We start from the raw sequence: 10957 nt of genomic DNA, 5'->3' as shown, positions 1-10957 counted from the left end.
TTCCTTAAACACTCCTTTACCTTTAAGAGGTGGCTTCAAAGATAGAAGATAGCCCCCCAATTCTCTCTTAATCCCTCTCCCCTTGAGGTGGATTGGACTTAGTGATTTACTTTTATTAAGTATCTAAAGATGGAAATATGGAATATCACTTTCAGGATAGAATCATAAAAAAAATTCAAGTGGGGCTCACACAGCCAATTGTATTTGCCTGTCAGCTCTGTTTGTTTTTAGGTATTCTTTTGCAGAATACAAGAGTTTTTTGGCAGCATTTATATGATGTTAGAGCAGTCATACCTATATTCTTTAATCCAAATTAGCAAAGTGTCTGTTTTCAACAGGCTAAGTCACCAACTCTTATTTGTTTGTTATATATTCGTTTTTTTTTTCCTAGCAAGATTTCTTTGAATGTCAGTCATAAGCTATGCAAGGTCAAATACCACACTGCAAATTTTTCTTTTATGAAAGATATCAGTTGAGAATGCATCTTCATGGGAGGACAAGGTATGGAAGCTATACCTTGAAACATCGTTGCTTTGAATATTTTATATAGCATAAAATGGTGTTTTATTTATTTTAAATAGCTTTTGACAATAACAAGGCCAATTGTCTGTCCAGAAGAAATACCCCCAAATACAGTGTTTCTCCTTCTGAAGATGGCTAATTTTTACATCTCATCACAAGTGTGCCTCAGTAGATGAAACAGAAGGATACCCATATATAATAATCATGTATTTCAGTTCCTCATTCTTGGTTGAATGAAGTATTTAGTTCAGTCTTGGGCAGGTGGTTTTGAGAGCCTCCATTGATTATGAAGTTCTCCATTTGTAAGGACAGAAGCCATTGCCTAATTTTTCTTAGGCATTTTTCTTAGTAAAACTGTCTCTGTTCAAAAGACATCACATTTTATCATTCACCGAACATGAATTAATCTGGAGCATTAATAAACTAATGTCTTACATTTACATGGGTTCTTTATATTTACAAACATCTTTTCATGTCCTTTCTTGTTTGACCTCCCAACAGATGTGGAACTAAATATACAGCTGGCTCTTCTATTTCTGTTTTTCAAATGAGGAAACAGAATCATAGTGAGGTTAAATGACTTGTTCAAATCCCACATCGAGTAAGTTACAGCACCAGAAATTGGACAAGGACTTCTGAGGCCATGATGTGACTGATTGATGTCCTCATGCATTAAATCAGCAGAAGGGAAGACTATCATTTACACATGAGCAAACTCAGGTCTGATAGTTTTTGTTACATATGCTCAAACCTTCTTTGGAACAGTCCTCATGCTCTATATTATATGAAAAGCACAGACAGAGACAGCCTCTCCTCCAGTATAACAATCTGTCTTTCATCACACTCATTTGTGTTTCACATGACTGAGTTTGCTGTTTAGGGAATCATCAGAGTATAATTCCAAATGGAGAAAAATCAGATAAAACCCAGTGTTCCTGGCTTCAGCCTCTGTGATTATCAACACAGTACTGTACTTACAGTAGGCTGCCAGAGTGAATAGACACTGTTGCCTTTGAAAGGATGAGCATTTGTTCTGACCTAATAACTACCTGACGCTGGGTACAATTATCTTTCTCTGAGTGGCACATTATTATTTGACACATTAATTGTTGTGTCATTTCTTTCTGAAAGGCATGTTGGGTGTGTAATACAAACCAGAGGCTTCATGAATTAGCCATGTCAGAGTGGTGCAGCACTAATTTACTTTTCCAAAATAAAATCACCCCAATCTCATCACCTGTTTTCAATTACCACAGGCAGACCCGAGCCACCCTGTGACCTCCAGTGCTTTTTTTCTGTGCCTTGGCATATCTGATAACATCAGCAAGGGCCCCCTTACTCACTACAGCTATGAAAGGTCCCTCCTCTGAGGCAAACCACAGACAGACGTGGCTTTGCAGAATAGAACATCCTTTATGACATAGTTTCTGCCCAGGACGCATTGCACAAGAATATTAGCATGGTCTCCTTCCTTTGTGTCCATCCCACCTTGGTTTCTTTTCACTCTTTTCTAGGAAGGGGTCTCTGTATGGAGTGCTGTTTCCAAAGCACAAAGACTCTATGGTCTTAGCAAGGACCCAAGCCTTCAAGTCTGGGTGATCTTCGTCCATTGCTGCAGCTGCTCTCTGGCATCCTGCGCAGGCTGATGGGCTGGCGGCCCTGGGTATGCCTCTGGGCCTGTCATCTGTCGTGTTGTTAGACCGCTGATGAGCTGTCGCTGCTTGCCTTTAGAGTCTGCACTTCTCTCTTTTCCAACTTTGCCTGCCACTAGACAATGAAAATCAAGCAGCCACACAGCCCTTTATCCCCTTCCAGATCCAACTGGTTGAATCAGTCTTATAGCAGAAAACAGAGCCTTCCCATTGTCTTCCCAAATACATTGGGTGTGCCTGTTCTATGGCAAATTACTGTTTTAAAAAAATGAGAATTAGAAGGCGTTTGATATTGCACACTTTGCTGCTGATGAATGCCATGCCACCCTGAAGACTCATCTCCCCTTTTGGCTCTAATTGGGTCCCTTTCTGTTGCTTTCTTCTCAGCTTGCACCTGTCCCTGACATATAACTGCTGCTGACTACCAAGTGAGTTGTTCAGTGAGCTAGAGGTATGATAAATTAAATATGATATGTATCACTGAATCCATCTTTGGCTGCTTCATGGTACATTATAATTTGGGAAGGGACTATTAAAATAAAATGTCGAGGAATAAGCAGAAACAGCCCACTGTTAACATGGCCAATGGCGAGAGAAAATTACAGGTTTCATTGTATATGCGGCACCATCTGCCTCTTTGCCGAGGCTGAGCCTTCGGCTTCCCCAGGGGAAATAGCTGTGGATAAGTTATTCAATTAGAACAGCATTACTGGCCAGCTACCTTGGAGAATTGGGTTGATGATGTTGTGATTATCCTCCTGTACATTCCTTCATGTCTCCGGCAGGCTGCAGTGTACGGCAACTTCCTTAAGTGTTTACTGAGCCCTACAGTAGAGGTGAACAATTGGAATGAAGAATATCAAGGATTCCTGAAAGAAAATCAATTTTAAATGAACTTTTCTTGCTTAGCCACAGCTCCAGTATTCTGAGTCATACCGTATTTTCGTGGGCTTTCATTGAATTAAGTGACAGGAACAGCAATCAGGAGGAAAGTGAATTTCATGATATGCATTTAACCTATGGCACTGCACAAAATAATTCTTCATGCACAATTGTAAGATAAAAAAGTACTTAGGTCTCCACAACTGTGATATTAATCTTAGGGATGGGGAAATCTCATAGGAGCATAATGCTTTTTTAATGAAGACTTTAGCTGTTCTTCAAAAATATTTATATCATAAAAAGTAACCATTATTTATGAGCAACTCTCTCAGGAGGTCAGTCCCTTCAAGGGTCATGCCATCAACCAAAAACTTCTTAAATGGGAGCTTTAGGGAATGTTCATTTTTATCTCTAGGATCCTATGGTTTGTAACTAGAAGACATAACAATATTCCTCTTGCCTCACACAAATGTTTATAATATTTCCATATTTTTAAAAATTGTTAGTGCTTAAAATTGGACATATAGAAACATATTAAAATCTAAAACCATTTTCACATTTCTCATAAATATGTATATACACATCCAAGTATGCTCTGGTATGTCAAATATTTTCAGGGTGCATATGCACACCCCAGGGGCAGTTCAGGCAATCTTCTATGACTGTTAATTGGACAGGAATGCATATGTGCTCCCCATCACTGGTTCAAATTCTGATGACTCTGGAAGGCATCTGTCTGTATTTCAGCTTTCATAAATTGGAAGAATTATGTTTAAATTATTTGTCTTTCTGTGTGTATGTGTGATGCTGATATTTTAAGATACTCATTTTTAACAGCTTCTTATATATAAGGTCATAAACCCTCTATTGCAAAAAAAAAATGTTTTCCCCACATGTCATTAATTTTCATTTAGTTGTTGATATTTCTCATATGCAAAAGTGTTATTTGCAAGTAGTCAGGTCCACTTTTTCACTTATGTTGTCTTTCACTAGATTATATGTAGAAAGTCTTCATTTGAGATGTTAAATATTTACTTATATTTTCTTGGTTTAAAGGTTGAAATGTACTTTCTTTTAACTAATCCATTAGATATGTAGGCATGTATGTTTGTCTGTGTCAATGTATGTATTTAGCACAGAATGGTCTAAGATAAATGTATCTATGAGATCAGGCAATATATATATATATATATATATATTTTTTTTTTTTTCAGACAGAGTTTCGCTCTTGTTACCCAGGCTGGAGGTCAAGAGATTGAGATCAGGCTATATTATCAAAAGCACTAGCATCTCAGTGTCTAAACAGACACTTTTTTTCTTGCTCATGTAAAGTCCATGTGTGTCCTGAAAGTTTTTGGACAGATGCCCTTCACAACAACAACAAAAAAAACTAATTAAGAATTTGGACTGTGCTTTTACCTGTTATAAGCCTTTACTCTCAGTTTTTCAGAGTACTTCAATCTTATGGCATCCCTGTCTCATCCCAAAGCTTTGGGTTCACTGTGAAAGAGGAGGAGAATGTGGGAAATGGGTCCATCAGTTCTCATGTACTTTGGGCCAGGAAATCATGCGTGGCCTCCTGATAGACACATCTGACTATGAGACCAGTCATCTAGCCCCAGCCTACTGAATAGAGGAGTGAAAAAGGAGTACTGGAAACACTGCTAAGGACTGGTAGTACCTGCCACAATTTACCATTTTGTTTCTCCAAATATTCAGTGCAGTCTTCCTTTGGCACAGATATGTATGACAGTTATACCAACTCCAACTTCTCCTCTAAGAGAGATAACCCCAAGGTCTTCCTCAGTCATGGCATTGAGCTCAAAGCCCAGAATCCAAAATCTCTGAGTGATATAGTTGTGTCTCTCTATCCGTGGGGGCTTGGTTCCAGGACCCGCATAGGTATCAAATCCAGAGATGCTCAAATCACTGATATAAAATGGTGCAGAATTTGCACATAACTTATACATATCCTTCCATATACTTAAATCATCTTTATATGACTTGAAACACCTAATATAATGTAAATACTATGTAAATAGTTAATACTATATTGTTTTATTTATTTTTTATTATATTGTTTTTATTGGATTGTTAAAAAATATTTTCCATCCACAGTTGGTTGAATCGTTGGAAACAAAGGGTTTACTGCATACTGTACTCTCTATGTCAAGTCTATAGGTAGCTCCCATAGCTTTGGAAACCTAGCAACTGAAATAACAAGTTATCTGGCGCTTACACGTCTCATGATTGAAAAAGGAAACCGGAATCCCTGTTCCTGAAAAATTCTGAATTCCTTCCAGGCAGACATTTTTGGAGCCCCCTACCTTTGTCAGGCCTGGACTCTGCTCTCTTGGAGGACCCAACTTGGTTCTTTTTCTCTGTGTCTTCTGCCTCCACCCTCAGGGAGATAATTTTCCTTTCCTTTCTCCCTTCTTAGGCTCATATAAAATGGATCTTACAGAATATGAAGTGTTTTTTTTAACCTACTTCCTATCCAGGGCCCGATAGGTATTTTAGCATGCTGCCCAGGGCAGCTTTGAGGCAGCCCAACACAAATTTATATACTTTCTTAAAAAATTATGAGATTTTTTTTTTTTTTTTTTGGTTTTGGTTTGGTTTTTGGTTTTTGGTTTTGCTCATCAGCTATTGCTAGAATTAGGTATTTTATGTGTGGTCCAAGACAATTTTTCTTCTTCCAATGTGGCCCAGGGAAGCCAAAAGATTGGACACCCATGTTTTAGACTCTCAAACACTTTTAGTCCAGGCTCACAGTTTCTTAAGCAATACAACTCTCTTAAAACTTTGTTGGTTTTTCTAATCTATTGGATTCCACTTAATTCCATGTGCCAATAATTACAGCTATGACTCTTTACCTAATACACTTCCCACATCATCTGTATTTCTTTACACTCTTGTGCCTACACCTTTCACAGCTTGAAGACCTGGTAGATATCTTGAGTCTATCTGGATTTGATGTGAGAATGGAACCCTTAAGCTCTTTTACCTGAGCTATTTTTCCAATAGAAAAGGTTACCGGGCCTCAGGCCCTTAGTTTGATCTTTACCCTAAGGCATTTTACCTAATTAATTCCTTTCAATAAGTAAAAGTGCAGTCTAAATCATATTTTATTTTTGTAATTGGCTCAATGTTAAAGTCTTTTAACATTTTGTCTTTTACTATTTAGTGTTGAAAGCAATTACTGTTTCAACTCATTAAAGACCCCAAATATCTGACCTATTTCCTTTCATTCTTGCTGGCAAACAGATAATACTTTTCAGAACTGTTTTTCTTGTAACTCATCAAATACAACCCATAGTGACCAGCGCACATTAATATCTGCTTTGTGAATTCTCACGCTAGAGACACACATTCATTGGGTACACATTCTGTACCCAATTCTCACATTATCAGATGAGAGTCTTACCAAATGAGTTCCCGCTGCAAAATTTGGAGCTCCATCTTCCTAGACACAGTTGTCTTCAACAGAGGAAAGAGCATGGAGAATCATTCACTGGCTCCTGATTAATTAATCAGAGCTTGTTGATTACAAAGTGACATGTAGCCCTGCAAAACATAGAATGTCCACAGGGAGGGAGAATATTGGAAATACTGGTAATATCTAGAAATCTCTAGGCAAAGAAAACTCTAACTTGTTTTTTCTTTTTTTCTATTTTTTTTTAATTGCATTTTAGGTTTTGGGGTACATGTAAAGAACATGCAAGATGTTGCATAGGTACACACATGGCAGTGTGTTTTGCTGCCTTCCTCCCCATCACCTATATCGGGCATTTCTCCCCATCACCTGTATCGGGCATTTCTCCCCATGCTATCTCTCCCCAACTCCCCACCCCCCACTGTCCCTCCCCTATTTCCCCCACGACAGACCCCAGTGTGTGATGCTCCCCTCCCTGTGTCCATGTGTTCTCATTGTTCAACACTGGCCTATGAGTGAAAACATGCGGTGTTTGATTTTCTGTTCTTGTGTCAGTTTGCTGAGAATGATGGTTTCTGAGTTCATCCATGTCCCCGCAAAAGACACAAACTCATCGTTTTTTATGGCTGCATAATATTCCATGGTATATATGTGCCATATTATCCTTTTCCAGTCTATTATCGATGGGCATTTGGGTTGGTTCCAGGTCTTTGCTATTCTAAACTGTGCTGCAATGAACATTCATGTGCATGTGTCCTTACAGTAGAACGATTTGTAATCCTTTGGATATATACCCAGTAATGGGATTGCTGGGTCAAATGGAATTTCTATTTCTAGGTCCTTGAGGAATCGCCACGCTGTCTTCCACAATAGTTAAACTAATTTACACTCCCACCAACAGTGTAAAAGTGTTCCTATTTCTCCACATGCCACCAGCGTCTGCTGTCTCCAGATTTTTGAATGATCGCGATTCTAACTGGCATGAGATGGTATCTCAATGTAGTTTTGATTTGCATTTCTCTAATGACCAGTGATGCATGAGCATTGTTTCATATGTTTGTTGGCCTCATGTATGTCTTCTTTTGTAAAGTGTCTGTTCATATCCTTAGCCCACTTTTGCATGGGTTATTTTCTTGTAAATCTGTTTTAGTTCTTTGTAGATTTGGGATATCAGCCCTTTGTCAGATGGGTAGACTGCAAAAATTTTTGCCCATTCTGTTGGTTGCCGATTCACTCTAATGACTGCTTCTTTCGTGTGCAGAAGCTGTGGAGTTTGGTTAGGTCCCATTTGTCTGTTTTGGCTTTTGTTGCCAATGCTTTTGGTGTTTTGGTCATGAAGTCCTTGCCTATGCCTATGTCCTGGATGGTTTTGCCTAGATTTTCTTCTAGGGTTTTTATGGTGTTAGGTCTTATGTTTAAGTCTTTAATCCATCTGGAGTTAATTTTAATGTAAGGTGTCAGGAAGGGGTCCAGTTTCTGCTTTCTGCACATGGCTAGCCAGTTTTCCCAACACCATTTATTAAACAGGGAATCCTTTCCCCATTGCTTGTTTTTGTCAGGTATGTCAAAGATCGGATGGTTGTAGATGTGTTGTGTTGCCTCCAAGGCCTCTGTTCTGTTCCATTGGTCTATATGTCTGTTTTGGTACCAGTACCATTCTGTTTTGATTACTGTAGACTTGTAGTATAGTTTGAAGTCCGGTAGTGTGATGCCTCCCACTTTATTCTTTTTGCTTAGAATTGACTTGGCTATGCGGGCTCTCTTTTGGTTCCATATGAAGTTTAAGGTGGTTTTTTCCAGTTCTGTGAAGAAGGTCATTGGTAGCCTGATGGGGATAGCATTGAATGTGTAAATTACTTTTGGCAGTATGGCCATTTTCACAATATTGATTCTTCCTAACCATGAACATGGAATGTTTCTCCATCTGTTTGTATCCTTTCTCATTTTGTTGAGCAGTGGTTTATAGTTCTCCTTGAAGAGGTCCTTTACGTTCCTTGTTAGTTGTATTCCTAGGTATTTTATTCTCTTTGTAGCAATTGTGAATGAGAGTCCGTTCCTGATTTGGCTCTCTTTAAGTCTGTTATTGGTGCATAGGAATGCTTGTGAATTTTGGACACTGAGTTTGTATCCTGAGACTTTGCTGAAGTTGCTTATCAGTTTCAGGAGATTTAACATAGTATGTCCACAGAGAGGAAGAATATTGGAAATCCTGGTAATATCTGGAAATCTCTATGCAATGAAAACTCCAACTTGTTTTTTCTTCCAAAGGACAAATTTTTCCAATTTCTTAAATATTCCCCTTTACCCACTGTTTGTTTTTTTTTTAAACATTTCATAATCTCTCCCAGGAGTAGAAAAATAATAATAAATACTTCGGACACACTTAGGGTTACAAACAATAAATCAACAACTATTTGTCGATACCTACTATCCAGTTCAAGAAATTAAATTTGCCAGTCCACCAGCAGCCTATCGAATTGCATCCACTTTCCTTTTCTATTATTTTTAATTGACAACATTGTACATATTTATGGGGTAAGGTGTGAGATTTTGATACATGTTTACCATGTGTAATGATTATATCAGGGTGATTATCACATTCATCACTTCAAACATTTATCATTTCTTCATGTTGGGAACATTCATAATCTTCTGGCTATTTGAATACATACAATAAGTTAACTGTAGTCAGCCTGTTGTGTGATAGAACACTTAACCTATTCTTCCTGTCTAGCTGTACTTTTGTATTAACCAATCTCTTACTACATAGTCCGTCCCCACATACTTCCCTTCCTCTAGTAACCACTACTATACTCTCTACTGGTATGAGATCATATTTTTTAGCTTCCATGTGTCAATGAGAATACAGGGCGTTTATCTTTATGTGCCTAAGTTATTTTGCTCAACACTGTCCTCCAAGTTCATCCACATTCTGAGTTCTCAAGTATTAGTGATCGTTAGTCCATGTCATATGTGTCTATTGATTTTTATTGCCAGTTCTTACATTAATATCATACTCTTTTATTTATTGAGGTTATAGAATATGCATGTCTTAGTCCATTTTTTGTTGCTTATAACAGAATACCTGCAACTTTGAAATTTAAAAAGAAAAGGAGTTTCTTTCTTACAGTTATAGAGGCTGAGGAGTAAAGCGGGAGGGGCTGCATTTGGTGAGGGCCTTCTTGCTGTGGGAGACTCTGCAGATTCCCAAGGCAGCAGAAGGTATTACAAAGGAAGGGTCTTACTTCCTTTCATAAAGCCACCAGTCCCCTTGCTACGATAACTTATTAATCCATTAACCCACTGATTTATTAATCTACCTATGAATAGATTCATTCATGAGAACAAAGCTGTCTTAACCCAATCCCCTCTTTTATTATTATTATTATACTTTAAGTTCTGGGGTACATGTGCAGAAAGCACAGGTTCATTTCATAGGTATACATGTGCCCTAGTGATTTGCTGCATCCTCACCCCGTCATTTACATTAGGTATTTCTCCTAATGCTATCCCTCCCCTAGCTCCTAGCTCCCCACCCCCTGACAGGCCCCAGTGTGTGACATTCCCCTCCCTGTGTCCATGTGCTCTCTTTGTTCAACACCCACTTATGAGTGAGAACATGCAGTGTTGGTTTTCTGTTCTTGTGTGTCCCTACTTCTCAACATTGCCACATTCATGATTAACTTTTAGAGGGGACAAACATTCAAACCATGGCAATATTCTAATATCTGATAGGGTAGGGCAAGCACCCTTCCTCTCCCTTTATGAAATTATTATTTTTTTAATTATATATACTTGTTTATTTTTCCTCCAGAAAAATTTAAGATTTCAGTCAAGTTAAAGACGTTCTGACAACTGATCCAAGATGGCCATTAAGAGCAGCTCAGGATTGCAGTTCCCAGCGAAAGCGCAGAGGGTAAGTGGATGCCGCATTTCCAGACAGATTTTTTTTAACTGCATTTTAGGTTTTGGGGTACATGTGAAGAACATGTAAGACTGTTGCATAGGTACACACGTGGCAGTGCAATTTGCTGCCTTCCTCCACATCACCTATATCTGGCATTTCTCCCCATGCTATCTCTCCCCAACTCCCCAACCCCGCTGTCCCTCCCATATTTCCCCCCAACAGACCCCAGTATGTAGTGCTCCCCTCCCTGTGTCCATGTGTTCTCATTGTTCAACACCCACCTATGAGTGAGAACATGTGGTGTTTGATTTTCTGCTCTTGTGTCAGTTTGCTGAGAATGATGGTTTCTGAGTTCATCCATGTCCCCACAAAGGAAACGAACTCATCGTTTTTGATGGCTGCATAATATTTCATGGTGTATATGTGCCACATTTTCCCTGTCCAGTCTATCACTGATGGGCATTTGGGTTGGTTCCAGGTCTTTGCTATTGTAAACAGTGCTGCAATGAACACTCATGTGCACGTGTCCTTATAGTAGAACGATTTGTAATCCTTTGG

The 10957-nt window shown here is 38.7% G+C and overlaps 1 long non-coding RNA gene across 2 annotated transcripts in view; it reads right to left on the bottom strand.

Moving 5' to 3' along the window:
- Positions 1–538: 538 nt before the first annotated feature.
- Positions 539–10957, bottom strand: part of LOC108300741 — a 100065-nt gene continuing 89646 nt past the window's right edge. The window contains exons 3-5 of one of the 2 annotated variants that reach the window (XR_001823582.2): positions 6484–6536; positions 2896–3043; positions 539–882 (exon numbers count right to left, since the gene is read on the bottom strand). This is a non-coding gene — a long non-coding RNA (uncharacterized LOC108300741). The remainder of the gene's footprint in view (positions 883–2895; positions 3044–6483; positions 6537–10957) is intronic. The other variant, XR_001823581.2, reaches the window with a different exon arrangement.

The sequence above is a fragment of the Cebus imitator genome, unplaced genomic scaffold (genome assembly GCF_001604975.1).
Source record: "Cebus imitator isolate Cc_AM_T3 unplaced genomic scaffold, Cebus_imitator-1.0 Scaffold29, whole genome shotgun sequence".
NCBI lineage: Eukaryota > Metazoa > Chordata > Mammalia > Primates > Cebidae > Cebus > Cebus imitator.
This window is presented reverse-complemented; position numbering and strand designations above follow the sequence as displayed.